Here is a 16,483-nt window from a genome sequence, read left to right as displayed (position 1 = left end):
AAGAAACACAACGTGTTCCACAGATCGTTATTAGAAAAGGTGGTGGGTTCCGTGGACGCGACACCGACGCCATCTCCAGTTTTGGTGGATGGCAATTTGGAATTTGAAGTCTCCAAGGTGGTTGACTCTCGTGTAGTGTGCCGCACATTACAATACCTGGTACACTGGCGTGGTTATGGGCCGGAGGAGAGGTCTTGGGTACCAGCCTCGGACATTCATGCGGACCGGCTGGTCAGTATGTTTCACCGCCGCCATCCGGACAAGCCGGGTCCTATAAGTTGTGAGGGCCCTGGGGTCTCGTAGAAGGCGGGGTACTGTCATGTCGGATGCTATTCACACTAGGGCGTCCGACAGACAGCGGTAATTCCGCTTTCATCCACTATATGCTCAGTGGCGCCTACTAGATTTTATCTTGGGTGTCCGGGGTTAATTTAGCTGGTACTCAGGTTGGAGGCTGGGTCACGCCCACTGCCTTTAAATAGTTCTGCTGGACTTTGGGCGTCGCCGATTATAGCTTGTGCCTCGTGCCTAATGATCCCGGTCTGGAGTGGTGTTATGAACTGGTGGTTTAGGAGCAACATGGGACGTGCTCTGGAGGAGGTGGTACCTGTACTGACCGCAGTTCCTGAGCTTAACACAACACTAGAAGTAGCCGTGGGATGTTCCTGTCACTCCCTAGACACCTCATCACAGCCGGAGAACTAACTACCCCTAAAGATAGAAACAGGAAAGCTATCTTGCCTCAGAGAAAATTCCCAAAGGACAGACAGCCCCCCACAAATATTGACTGTGAGTGGAGAGGGAAATGACATACACAGAATGAAACTAGGATGTAGCAAAGGAGGCCAATCTAGCTAGATAGATAGAACAGGACAGAATACTGTGCGGTCAGTATTAAAAACTAGAAAAATCCACCACAGAGTTTACAAAAATCTCCACACCTGACTAAAGGTGCGGAGGGTAAATCTGCTTCCCAGAGCTTCCAGCTTTACTGAATAAATCCATACTGACAAGCTGGACTAGAAAAAACATAGAATGTGCTGAACGATTAAGTCCACAACAAGTGGAAAGCAAAAGAACAAAGCAAGGACTTATCTTTGCTGAACTGGTCAGAATATCAGGGAAATCCAAGAGAGATGTGAATACAAGCAGGAACCATTGACAACTGGCACAGGCTGAAGGATAGAGCCAGGATAAATAGCCGAGCCAGAATAGACGATCAGTGGAAGCAGCTGCTGACTGCTAAATCCAAGGAGCAGCAGTTCCACTTAAATCCACCGGAGGGAGCCCAAGAGCAGAACTCACAAAAGTGCCACTTACAACCACCGGAGGGAGCCCAAGAGCGGAATTCACAACAGAGTGGTGGTCTTGGAGTAGAAATATCGTATCTGGTGGTGTATTATCCTTTGTCATATTTCTCCTTCCTATATTTGTATTTGTTTTGCCCTGTGCACATTATTGTGTTTTCCTGAGTGTTTGCGGCGTGGTGCGTTTTTAGTTTTCCCTGTCTGTGCTTTCTGTGGGGGTTGGTGTGTGGTCTAATCACTGGGTGGCGGGTGGTGGTTTCAGCATAGGGCTGAAACAGGAGTCAGGGTCAGGCCTGGTGGCCCAGACAAGCACACCATTAGTGTAAATTCTGGGAGAGGGACAGACAGGGTTTTCCCTAGTCTGAGGGATATCGCAGGGCCCGGGTAACCAGCCTTAGTCTACCGAGTATCCCCGTGACAGATCATCATAAGTTTGTACTCCCAGACTCTTCTGTCGCTCTCAGAGATTTTAAGTTACCATTTGGCCACAGATCTAATTTTTTTCTTTAATTGTGTGGCGATGAGAATTGATCCTTGTTCTAAGTTTTTGCCCTGTCTCCCCAACATACAGACCCCCAGATGGACATTTGGTACTTATAATTAGGTACACGACATTAGATGTGATGCAGCTGAAAGTATCTAGTATCTTGTAGTCCTGATGTGAGTTGGGGATCTTTATCTTGTCCGTGGTCATTATAAATGGACATGTTTTACATTTTTCTGGTTGTGGAACCAATGTGCCACGGACCTGGGAGAGCCTCTAGGGGTGTAACTAAGTGACCACCTGGTTTCTCGCTAGAGCCTTTGATGGTGCAGTTAGACTTGACCACAGGTGGATGCCAGGTACCACTCCAGGACAGACACCAGAGCCACATCATCTGACCCCAAAGGAGCAGGGAACGACTTGTAGAGTCAGGCTGGCCAGAAACTCGTTAACGAGAGGCTATTGGAACAGGTACAAACTGGAAAGGTTCAGGAACGCAGGACGAACTCTGGTATGGGATCACAGGTTCTGGTTCAGATTGGACAGGAGAGGGTGAGAGGGTAGCGGAACAGGAGAGGACTAAGCGGCTCAGTATCAGGTCTGGGTACAGGAAGGACAAGTTTAGGAAGAGGTTCAGACAGGATGGTCAGGGTCAGGTTCAGGCAGGATGGATACAGGGACCTTACTACTAAGATGGACGTGTAAACACTAAATGGCTAAAGTTGCTCCATCACCTCATTATAGGGGAGGGTGCCTTAAATATGTGATGTCTCCCAGCTATTGGCTGGTGGGCATTTCGGAAGCGGGGAGCACAAGCGTGCCATAAGTACACTGTTAGACGGCCTTAGGATCTTACTGCTGGGAGTATTTTCAGGGTTATTCTGTGTAAAGCAATTGACCAATCAAGCTCATAGAGATGCAAAAAAAATATTAATTGTAACAGATATCCAACACATTGCATGTAGCAGATCCTTAATGAGGATGTGTCACCAGATTTCACAATACAAACTGCATACATTACTAAATAAACCCCCTAGACCCGATAAAGATGTAATATTACTAATCCATGTCGGAATGCCTTTATACTACTTTATAAAAGATTAACTCAATCTTAATAGTCCTCATACCTTGACTGACAGCTCCTCAGTGTTCTTATTCCCTGCTGAGATCTCACACTGCTCAGGACAAGCTGCAGCTGACAGTCAGGCTTAGTGGGCAAAGACTAAATACACTAGGACTCATGAGCAATTTAATTCTATAGCGGGACTCAAAATGCTCTTCTTAATATTAAGGAAATTGATGTTTGTTGCAACTATACCTATAATATCAGGTCTAAAAAATCTATTTAATTATGTATACTGTTTGCATTGTTAAATGTGGTGAGATGCTTTAAATACATTCTGTATCTCAACTATTTAAGGTCACTATATCTAAGTTATTTAAGAAAATTCTCCTTTAATATACATTAATCAAGAAAGGTTTGTAGATTGTTTCCCAGTTGTGTGACGTCTTGGTATTGCTTACTGTAAATTAGGTGAGATTTGCCTGCCCTGAAGCTCAAGGTCAAGCAAAGATATGTATCATCATTTGTCAAGTGATAGAAAAATACTCATGACTGCTGAGCTATTCCCCAGCTACTGCAGCTAGATCAGCAGCGGGTAAGATTGCTTTTTCTAGAATGTTTACCTCATTCAGCACAGAGGCCATAATGAGGAACATTTCCACGTTTTTATTATTCCATACAGTGGTTTTATCTCATTTGCATAGTTTAAAACACGTGAGTGGAAAAAGCAAACAGAAAAGAAGTCCTATTTAGATTTCTTCCCTTTGGGCCCCGCAATGTCCTCCAAATTTGAGATTTACATTATGTTGCATTTTGGTACTATATTGGTAACCTCTTGGTCACACTACATTCACGTTCCTATTGTAGATATATGGAGGCATTGGTATTATTAACCCCAATATGCATCTAGCCAGGGTCGGACTGGCCCACCGGAGAATTGGAGGATTCTCCGGTGGGCCCAGGCACTGACACCTCATAGAGGTAGTGGAAAGAGCAATGATGGGGGTGCTGGGGGAGAAGGCAATGATAGAGGTGGTGGGGAAGAAGGCAATGATGGAGATGGAGAGTGTTATGATCTGGTGGCCTAGGAGCAGCATGAGACGTACTCTGGAGAAGGTGGTACCTGTACTGACCGCAGACCCTGAACTTAACACCGCAACTAGAAGTAGCCGTGGAATGTACCTAACACTCCCTAGACATCTCGACACAGCCGGAGGACTAAATACCCCTAGAGATAGAAAAGGGAAAACTATCTTGCCTCAGAGAAAATCCCCAAAGGATAGACAGCCCCCCACAAATATTGACTGTGAGAGGAGAGGGAAATAACATACGCAGACTGAAATCAGGATTTAGCAAAGGAGGCCACTCTAGCTAAATAGAAAGGATAGGACAGAGTACTATGCGGTCAGTATCAACACACTAGAAAATATCCACCACAGAAAATACAAAATCTCCACATCTGACTAAAGATATGGAGGGTATATCTGTATCTCCAGAGATACCAGCTTGGCTGAACAAATCCTTATGCAGACCAAGCTGGACAAGACAAAAACATGGAAAAGAACTGAACAATAAAGCCCACAGCATGTGGACTGCAAAAAACAAAGCCAGAACTTATATTTGTTGAAAAGAACAGCAAAGCAGGAGAGACCACGCAGGGATGTGAATCCTCCAGGAACAATGGACAACTGGCACTGACTAAAGGGTCAAGCAAGACTAAATAGCCCAGTCAGAATTGCAATAAGTGAACACACCTGATAAATGCAGCGATCCAAAGACAGCAGCGCTACCACTTATAACCACCGGAGGGAGCCCAAGAGCAGAATTCACAACAGTACCCCCCCCCCTTGAGGAGGGGGTCACCGAACCCTCACCAAAGCCCCCAGGCCGATCAGGACGAGCCAAATGAAAGGCACGAACCAAATCATCAGCATGAACATCGGAGGCAACAACCCAAGAATTATCCTCCTGGCCATAACCCTTCCATTTGACAAGATACTGAAGCTTCCGCCTTGAAATACGAGAATCCAAAATCTTCTCAACCACATACTCCAACTCCCCATCAATCAACACCGGGGCAGGAGGATCAACAGAGGGAACAACGGGCACCACATATTTCCGCAACAAAGATCTATGAAAAACATTATGGATGGAAAAAGATGCTGGAAGGGCCAAACGAAAAGACACAGGATTGATAATCTCAGAAATCCTATAAGGACCAATAAACCGAGGCTTGAACTTAGGGGAAGAAACCTTCATAGGAACATGACAGGAAGACAACCAGACCAAATCCCCAACCCGAAGCCGGGAACCAACACACCGACGACGGTGAGCAAAATGCTGAGCCTCCTCCTGAGACAACACCAAATAGTCCACAACATCAGCCCAAATTTGCTGCAACCAGTCAACCACAGAGTCCACCCCAGGACAATCAGAAGGCTCAATCTGCCCTGAAGAAAAACAAGGATGAAAACCAGAATTACAAAAGAAGGGTGAAACCAAGGTAGCAGAACTAGCCCGATTATTAAGGGCAAACTCGGCCAATGGCAAGAAAGCCACCCAATCATCCTGATCAGCAGACACAAAGAATCTCAAATAAGTTTCCAAAGTCTGGTTAGTTCGCTCGGTTTGGCCATTTGTCTGAGGATGAAATGCAGAAGAAAAAGACAAATCAATGCCCAGCCTAGCACAAAAGGCCCGCCAAAACCTAGAAACAAACTGGGAACCTCTATTGGACACAATATTCTCCGGAATGCCATGCAAACGAACCACATGCTGGAAAAACAACGGAACCAAATCAGAAGAGGAAGGCAATTTAGGCAAAGGTACCAAATGAACCATCTTAGAAAACAGGTCACAAACCACCCAGATAACCGACATCCCCTGGGAAACCGGAAGATCTGAAATAAAATCCATAGAAATATGCGTCCAAGGCCTCTCAGGGACCGGCAAAGGCAAAAGCAACCCACTAGCGCGGGAACAGCAAGGCTTGGCCCGTGCACAAGTCCCACAGGACTGCACAAAAGAACGCACATCCCGTGACAAAGAAGGCCACCAAAAGGACCTACCAACCAAATCTCTGGTACCAAATATCCCAGGATGGCCAGCCAACACAGAACAATGAACCTCAGAAATCACTTTACTAGTCCATCTGTCAGGAACAAACAGTTTCCCCACTGGACAGCGGTCAGGTTTATCAGCCTGAAATTCCTGAAGAACCCGTCGTAAATCAGGGGAGATGGCAGAAAGAATCACCACTTCCTTCAGAATGCCGACCGGCTCAAGGACCCCAGGGAAATCAGGCAAAAAGCTCCTAGAGAGGGCATCAGCCTTAACATTCTTAGAACCCGGAAGATACGAGACCACAAAATCAAAACGGGAGAAAAACAGGGACCATCGGGCCTGTCTAGGATTCAGCCGTTTGGCAGACTCGAGGTAAATCAGATTCTTATGATCGGTCAAGACCACAATACGGTGCTTGGCCCCCTCAAGCCAATGTCGCCACTCCTCAAATGCCCACTTCATAGCCAACAACTCACGATTGCCGACATCATAATTGCGTTCCGCAGGCGAAAACTTTCGAGAAAAGAAGGCACACGGTTTCATAAAGGAACCATCAGAATTCCTCTGAGACAAAACGGCCCCTGCCCCAATCTCAGAAGCGTCAACCTCCACCTGAAAAGGAAGAGAAACATCCGGCTGAAGCAACACAGGGGCAGAAGTAAATCGGCGTTTAAGCTCCTGAAAGGCAGAAACAGCCGCAGAGGACCAATTTGTCACATCAGCGCCTTTCTTCGTCAAATCGGTCAGGGGTTTAACCACACTGGAGAAGTTGGCAATGAAACGGCGATAAAAATTAGCAAAGCCGAAAAATTTCTGAAGGCTCTTCACGGATGTGGGCTGGATCCAATCATGAATGGCCTGAACCTTAACCGGATCCATTTCTATAGATGAGGGAGAAAAAATGAAGCCCAAAAAAGAAACCTTCTGTACTCCAAAGAGGCACTTGGACCCCTTCACAAACAAGGCATTATCACGAAGGATCTGAAATACCATCCTGACTTGTTTCACATGAGACTCCCAATCATCCGAAAAAATCAAAATATCATCCAAATATACAATCATGAATTTATCAAGATAATTCCGAAATATATCATGCATGAAGGACTGAAACACAGATGGAGCATTAGAGAGTCCGAATGGCATCACAAGGTATTCAAAATGGCCTTCGGGCGTATTAAACGCAGTTTTCCATTCGTCACCCTGCTTAATACGAACAAGATTATATGCCCCTCGAAGGTCAATCTTAGTAAACCAACTAGCCCCCTTAATCCTAGCAAACAAATCAGAAAGCAAAGGCAAAGGGTATTGGAATTTGACCGTGATCTTATTCAAGAGGCGATAATCAATACAGGGTCTCAAGGAGCCATCCTTTTTGGCAACAAAAAAAAAACCTGCTCCCAATGGTGAAGAAGATGGCCGAATATGCCCCTTCTCCAAAGACTCCTTAACATAACTCCGCATGGCGGCATGTTCTGGCACAGACAGGTTGAAAAGTCGGCCCTTAGGGAACTTACAGCCAGGAATCAAGTTAATAGCACAATCACAGTCCCTATGTGGAGGAAGGGAACTGGACTTGGGCTCATCAAATACATCCTGGAAAGCCGACAAAAACTCAGGAACTTCAGAAGAGGGGGAAGAGGAAATTGACATCAAAGGAACGTCACTATGTACCCCTTGACAACCCCAACTAGTCACAGACATAGATTTCCAATCCAGCACAGGATTATGTCCCTGTAACCATGGAAAACCCAGTACAACAACATCATGCAAATTATGCAACACCAGAAAATGACAATCTTCCTGATGGGCTGGCGCCATGCACATGGTCAGCTGTGTCCAAAACTGAGGTTTATTTTTAGCCAACGGTGTAGCATCAATGCCCCTCAAAGGAATAGGACTCTGCAAAGGCTGCAAGGGGAAACCACAACGTCTGGCAAATTCTAAGTCCATTAAGTTTAAAGCGGCGCCTGAATCCACAAATGCCATGACAGAAAATTACGATAATGAGCAGATCAGGGTCACAGATAACAGAAATTTGGGTTGTACAGTACTGATGGTAACGGAACTTGCGATTCTCTTGGTACGCTTAGGGCAATCAGAAATAACATGAGCAGAATCGCCGCAGTAAAAACACAACCTATTCTGACGTCTGAATCCTTGTCGTTCAGCTCTAGACACAATCCTATCACACTGCATAGGCTCAGGACTCCGCTCGGAAAACAACGCCATAGTGTGCACAACTCTGCGCTCGCGCAAGCGCCGATCAATCTAAATGGCCAGAGACATAGAATCACTCAGACCAGCAGGCATGGGGAACCCCACCATAACATCTTTAACAGATTCAGAAAGACCCTTTCTGAAAATTGCCGCCAAGGCATCCTCATTCCATTTAGTCAGCACAGACCATTTTCTAAATTTCTGGCAATACGATTCTGCCGCTTCTTGACCCTGACACAGGGCCAACAAGGTCTTCTCAGCATGATCCAGTGAATTAGGTTCATCATACAATAACCCTAGCGCTTGAAAAAAGGTGTCTACATTAAGCAAAGCAGGATTCCCAGATTCCAGGGAAAATGCCCAATCCTGAGGATCACCACGCAGCAGAGAGATGACTATTTTAACCTGCTGGGTGGGATCACCAGAGGAATGGGGTTTCAGAGCAAAAAACAGTTTACAGTTATTTTTAAAGCTCAAAAATTTGGACCTGTCACCAAAAAACAAATCAGGAGTTGGAATTCTAGGCTCTAAAACCGGAATCTGAACGATATAATCGGAAATATCCTGTACTCTAGCAGCAAGTTGATCCACACGAGAAGCCAATCCCTGAACATCCATGCCAGCGCCAAACTCCTGAGCCACCCAGAGGTAAAGAGGGAAGAAAAGACACAACAGACTACAGAAAAAAAAATGGCTCAGCACTTTCCTTCCCTTCTTCTGAGATGCGATTAACTCATTGTTGGCCAGTTGTACTGTTATGATCTGGTGGCCTAGGAGCAGCATGAGACGTACTCTGGAGAAGGTGGTACCTGTACTGACCGCAGACCCTGAACTTAACACCGCAACTAGAAGTAGCCATGGAATGTACCTAACACTCCCTAGACATCTCGACACAGCCGGAGGACTAAATACCCCTAGAGATAGAAAAGGGAAAACTATCTTGCCTCAGAGAAAATCCCCAAAGGATAGACAGCCCCCCACAAATATTGACTGTGAGAGGAGAGGGAAATAACATACGCAGACTGAAATCAGGATTTAGCAAAGGAGGCCACTCTAGCTAAATAGAAAGGATAGGACAGAGTACTATGCGGTCAGTATTAACACACTAGAAAATATCCACGACAGAAAATACAAAATCTCCACATCTAACTAAAGATATGGAGGGTATATCTGCATCTCCAGAGATACCAGCTTGGCTGAACAAATCCTTATGCAGACCAAGCTGGACAAGACAAAAACATGGAAAAGAACTGAACAATAAAGCCCACAGCATGTGGACTGCAAAAAACAAAGCCAGAACTTATCTTTGTTGAAAAGAATAGCAAAGCAGGAGAGACCAGGCAGGGATGTGAATCCTCCAGGAACAATGGACAACTGGCACTGACTAAAGGGTCAAGCAAGACTAAATAGCCCAGTCAAAATTGCAATAAGTGAACACACCTGATAAATGCAGCGATTCAAAGACAGCAGCGCTACCACTTATAACCACCGGAGGGAGCCCAAGAGCAGAATTCACAACAGGAGAGGGCAATGGTGGGAGAGAAAGCAATGATAAAAGAGGTGGAAAGGGCAATGATGGCGTGGTGGGGGAGAAGGCAATCATGGAGGTGGTGGAAAGGGCAATGATGGGGGAGAAAGCAAGGATAGAGGAGGTGGAAAGGGCAATGATGGGGTGAGGGGGAGAAGGCAATTATGGAGGTGGTGGAAAGGGCAATGATGGGGTGGTGGGTGAGAAGGCAATGATGGAGGTGGTGGAAAGGGCAATGATGGGGTGGAAGGGGGAGAACAATGATGGAGGTGGTGGAGAGGGTAATGAGGGGGGGCTACATTATACTATATAAGGGCTGCATTATATTCTATGAGGGGGCTGCATTACATTCTATGAGGGGGCTTCATTATATTCTATGAGGGGGCTACCCCAACCCCTGCTACATAATTAAGATGTGTACTACCTTATATTACACCCCGATATTAGCGTGTTTTACCGCACAATTGGTGCTCTTGTATTTATTTCTATGTAGCTACATAGTGGGCCCCAAGAATGAATATCTCTGGAGGGCCCAAGGTCCGACGCTGAATCTAGCATCCATACACTGCAGGCCACTACTCTGATCAGCGTGTAAATTAACAATCCTCCTTGCTGATGGTCCTGTCCTTGAGATCTTCGTTCAGTTTTAGGATACAGATCCATGAGATTTTGTCCTGTTATTTTAAAGACACGGCTCTGTTGGTCTAAGAAAAAGGTACGTACAACTAAACAGAATATGTCCTTACAGTGATGTCTAAAAATTTCTAAACAGTTCACAATTTTCCACATTTCTGCATAAATTTGACCTAAAACTACATCACATTTTCAAACAAGTCCTAAAAGTAGATAAAGAGAACGAAATCAACTAAATGAGTGAAAAACTTTAGACTATTGGAAAACTGTCCAATATCACATCTATGAGTGAAAAATGTAAGTAAACCTTTAACTTAAGCAGATTATTTGAAGGTGAAATCAAAGTCAGATGTTTTTAATCAGTGGGATGAAAATCAGGTTTAAGTGGGCGACCTTTTTTATTTAAAAAAACAAAGATCTACAACACGTTTGTGGAAGTTTACCATGACAAAAACAAAAGTGATTTCGGAGGACCTCAAAAGAAGTTTTTGATGTTCACCTATAAAGACTATGGACTCCACCAATCCACAATCAGAAAGATAAAGTAAGTGACACATCGCTGGAATCAGGGTCTCTTTTCCTACATTATGCTGCTCTGAAATGAGGTAGCAAAAACCTGGTGACCGATTCCCTTTCAGGTTCTGTTCCCATGTTGCATTTTCTGCAGGCAAAAGATGCTCTCTTAGCAGTAAAGAAGCCACTTACAAAACGCAGGTTTTACTTTGTTTTTGCTTTTTTTATCAAGTACATTTTTCTTTTTTGCATGCTGATAAAGTTTAGTGCATAAAAAACCCCATGAACTTCCTGCAAAACTGATACCTGCGCTTTTCACTTACTCATTGCTTTTTGCTGCAGTTCACAAAAAAGCACTGGTTTTCCAATTCACTCAGGAAAAAGCAAACAATATGTGTGTTTGAGATTCCTGAAACCTCATATCTTTTGCTGGTACTGTAAAATGCAGCTTAACTTTCCATTAAAAAAGCAGCAAAAAAACTGCAGCAAAAACACTTGTGAACATAGCCTAACATTTACATTTTTGAAAGCATACTTTGCAGCATTTTTCACCACCTGCCTAAAACTTTTGCACAGTGCTCTATGTGCAAACGTAATAGAAAACATTCATAGTTGGAATTGTTGTAATCATAATGAATAGTGATGCGCGAATATACTCGTTACTCAAGCATGCTCGGGGGTCCTCCGAGTATTTTTTAGTGCTCGGAGATTTAGTTTTTCTTGCCGCAGCTGAATGATTTACATCTGTTAGCCAGCATAAGTACATGTGGGGATGGCCTGGTTGCTAGGAAATCTAAAAAAAAATACTCGGAGGACCCTGAGCATGCTCGAGTAACGAGTATATTCGCTCATCACTAATAATGAACCATATAATAAAGTTACTATGTTATGTTATAGTGAACAGTACAAAAAAAATCTTGAAAAACAATGGTGGGATTGAATTTTATTTTTTCATCGAACCCCAAATAAAAGAAGGTAAATTTTATAATTATTATATTGATTTTGTAGAACTTTCTGCCTCGCGGTCTGCACATCCAATATGAGAGACCCCATAGACCTGCAGCATATGAGCAGAAGACAAGATGACGTGTGACCGTCCAGTCTAGACCGTGATATTTCAGTCCAACCTACAAGACAGGAAGAAATGTTCACCAGTTCGTACGACGCTTTCTTCTGCCTGCCGATTACACTCCGCTCATTGGTATTCAATGCATTCTCTGCTGGAAGGAAACTCTGTCAAGAATTTCAAGCAATGAAAAAGATCTTCATGACCCAGTTACACCTTCTGAAGCTGAGAAATATTGGTGCTTCATTCCATACAATCCAATGCAAATCTACTCATTTGTCTTTGTTCTGTCAACTGCCGATGAATAATAGAACACAGAAGAAATTCTGCGTCTGATGTAGAAACAGAAGCCGGAGCCCCAATCTGTATCACAACATTTTAATTTTTTTTTCCTTTCCCATCCTTGGAAGGGATTAAGATCTCCTTTGGTTTCTTTCTACCATCGTTCCTTTTATTATATATTAGTCCTTATTAACAACAAAAAACACAAAGAGGTTCTTCGGGAAGACACAAACCAATCTGAACTTTGTAGCGTTCCTTCTGTTCAAACGTAGCCTTTGAGCGCTGATCCTGGGCATCATGGCTGCATGCCGGGCAGAGGTGTAAGGATATAAGGGACGTACTGTACGAGATGAGGCTCGAAGAACTGAGAGTATTAGGCATCTCTGTTGGAGCGGTTTTCCTTGTTTTTTGTAGGTTATCTTATTTTGTTTTGCTTTGTATTTTTGTTGTACCTTTTCCATTAAAACATAAATATATTAAGTTCAGTCTTTTTTATTCTCTAAATAATTCATAACCCTTTCCAGAGTGCTTAAAGTGGTATTCACATCTCCAAGTTCCTATCCCAATATGTAGTAGCTGTAATAATAATAACAGCAAATACCTTCAGTTAGAAATGTAGTATAGCTCTTCTGTCACTTACCCCATGTGCAGGGCATTACAGTAGCTTAGGTATCCATGGTTACGACCACTAACAACTGTCACTATATGACTGGTCGTAACCATGGCTATCTAAGCTCATGCAATGCCCTGCACACGTGGTAAGTGAATCAGAAAAACTATACATTTCGATCTGGAGATGTTTGCGAATATTATTATTACACCTACTACATATTGGGATAGGATCTTGGAGATGAGAACGCTCCTTTAACCCTGTGAATGCTAGACAGCAGTGTGCGGTGTTAGGATTTATCGCCCATATTCAATAAGTGGTGGTAGCAAATCGTGAATCTGGGATGTATGATTTCTGTTCACTTTGAAGGTATGTGCACACGTCCGGAATGCATGCAGAATTTTCCTGAGATAATCCTGATGTTTTCTGCAGGAATTCTGCATGCTTTTTTTCACGCAGATTTTGCGTATTTTATGCAGATGTTTGCGTTTTTTTCCGGACACTCCAAAACAATGGGAAATCCGCATAAAATAATGAACATGATGCTTCTTTTCCCGCAATGCGTTTTTTTTTGCGGAAAAAAACGCATCATGTGCACAAAAATTGCGGAATGCATTCTAAATGATAGGATGCATATGTATGCGTTTTTATCGCGAAAAAACGCACAAAAAATCCGAAAATTCCTGAATGTGTGCACATACCCTGAAGGTTGAAGGAAGGTGAGTGAAACACTGAGTGGAAAAAAAAAAAACCCTTAGGCCGGTGTCACACTAGGCGTATGAAAATACGGTCCGTTTTTTACGGCCGTAATACGCAGTAATTGTCCCAAAACACTGTTCCGTATTCAATGCGAGGATGCGATTTTTACGCACAAATTTATCCGTGTGTCATCCGTATGGCGATTTTTTTCTCGCAGGCTTGCAAAATGGACATATCATGGATCCATCGGCTCAAATCGGCTTAAAAACATATATAGTTATATATACACACACATATATATATATATATACACACACACACATATATATATATATACATATCTATATATATATATATGAGGCATCGTGATTACTCGCTAATCCCACCCCCTGCACAGTAGCTCCGCCCCCATACATAATCCCGCCCCCACACCATTATTACACACAATCCCGCCCCCCCACCACACAATCCGGCCCCCCCACCACATCATCGCACACAATCCCGCCCCCCACATCACCACACAATCCCGCCCCCCACCACATCACCGCACACAATCCCGCCCCCCACCACATTATCACACATAATCCCGCCCCCACCAGATTACCACATAATCCCGCCCCCCACATTACCACACATAATCCCGCCCCCACATTACCACACGAGGCTCCGTCCCCACACATTACCACATGAGGCTCCGTCCCCACACATTACCACACGAGGCTCCGTCCCCACACATTACCACACGAGCCTCTGTCCTCACACATTACCACACAAATCCAGTTTACTTTTGATTTTACACTGTGAATAAAATGTATTAGTATTATTCTGATTTTTAATTATTATTATTATTAACTTCATTTTAAGTTAATTTACCACCTGCGTAAGCGCTATTGAATGTTGTCATTATTTACTTTAGTTTAATCACTAGCAGCGTTAATTAGATAGCAATGAGCATGCTGAGCGTTAGCTGGCTGGAAACAGTATATATATACATATATATACACACACATACATACACCAGTGAGACATATATATATATATATATATATATATATTTATATTTAATAGAGCGATAGATAGCAGAAAAGCCGGTAATTAAATTGCCGGCTTTTCCTATCTCCTTCACACACCCGACAGGATATGAGACATGGTTTACATACAGTAAACCATCTCATATCCCTTCTTTTATTACATATTCCTCTTCACTAATGTAACAAGTGTCTGTGTCAAATTTGGGGGCTCTAGCTATTCAATTAAAGTGTTAAATCCCAGAAAAAAATTGGCGTGGGCTCCCGCGCAATTTTCTCCGCCAGAGTGGGAAAGCCAGTGACTAAGGGCAGATAGTAATAGCCTAGAGAGGGACCATGGTTATTGGCCACCCCCCTGGCTAAAAACATCTGCCCCCAGCCACCCCAGAAAAGGCACATCTGGAAGATGCGCCTATTCTGGCACTTGGCCATTCTCTTTCCACTCCCCTGTAGTGGTGGGATATGGGGTAATGAAGGGTTAATGCCACCTTGCTATTGTAAGGTGACATTAAGCCAGGTTAATAATGGAGAGGCGTAAATTATGACACCTATCCATTATTAATCCAATAGTATGAAATGGTTAATAAAACACACACACATTATTAAAAAGTACTTTAATAAAATAAAGACACATGGTGTTTTAATATTTTATTATACTCTTAATCCACCTGAAGACCCTTGTCACCTGAAATAAAGTTAAAAAGCAAACAACAATATTCCATACCTTCCGTTGTTACAGTCTTGTCCCACGCTGTAAATCCATCTGAAGGGGTTAAATCATTTTACACCCAGGAGCTGTGCTAATGCAGCTGTGCTCCTGTCTGTAAAACTTGGTGAATGAATGGAATGCAGGGGAATGTACTGTAGTTACCTCGAGTCGCGGTGATGCGCCCTCTGCTGGATGAACTCATATGAACTCGAGCGTGGGAAAATATTCTGAAAAGTTCCCAGGCTCGAGTTCATATGAGTTCATCCAGCAGAGGGCGTATCATTTAGACTGGAACTGTACAGTGGATACGTGATCACTTGCTCAGTTGGTTCAACCCCTTTAGTATGAAAGCATGGCATAGCAAGAAGGTTCCCGGCCCACTTCCAATTTTAGTGATCGGGATCCCTGTCACCAAATGGGCATAGACAAATACATCTCTTCTAAAGTATAGACAAATGTAATACTGCGTGGTACGACTTGGAGGATCTCAAAGATAACCTGGGCCAACTACTTATTTCCAGCTAGGAAAGAAGTTACAAATCAGTCACAATAATGTAGATGCTTTGTTTATAGAATTGTTTAGTTTGCTATTCTTTGTTGCAACAAATTTGGCTCTTGGTCTGAAGTATCATTTCTGTTTCTATTGAATATTACTGTAGGTTAAAAATGGTTTCAAATATAAGCCCTATGTCACTGCAGATGCAGAAATGGCTCATCCTTGATCTTAGCTCATTTGGCCAAACTGGAATATGAAATAGTTTGGCATTACCGCCATCCTGTTTTTCACTTTATGGTATTTGCTTTTAATCAAATGTTAGTTTGTCTCATACGTATAATAAGGTGAGGGGCACGAACTGCATTTTTTTTGGATCCCGCACAGGACTCGCTCCAAAATTCTCTACCCACAGGATCAGATTTTATCCTGCCCTACAATCAGGTCTCTGCTTGTTCCATTGTTGGCTCTGACGTAACCGCCACTATGGCAATGTCTTCACCAATGCACCTAAATTACTCTTCTCACCCAATTCCAAGATAACTGTACAGAAGATTTTGTATAACATCCTGAAAATGAACAAGGTATTCGATGTGTCCACAATAAATAGGTAAGAAGTTACAAGACTCCGAGGTGCCACCTTCTGTATATGTTTGGAAGTTACTGGCTATAAATTATAGTGTAACGTGGGATACAAAGGAAGAAGGGTCGAAATGAAGGGTCGAAATAAAGGCTCGTTCCCATGTCCGATTTTCTCTCACGAGTGCTATCCGTGGTTTTTACAGATA

Source organism: Ranitomeya variabilis, chromosome 2 (genome assembly GCF_051348905.1).
Source record: "Ranitomeya variabilis isolate aRanVar5 chromosome 2, aRanVar5.hap1, whole genome shotgun sequence".
Classification (NCBI taxonomy): domain Eukaryota; kingdom Metazoa; phylum Chordata; class Amphibia; order Anura; family Dendrobatidae; genus Ranitomeya; species Ranitomeya variabilis.
This window is presented reverse-complemented; position numbering follows the sequence as displayed.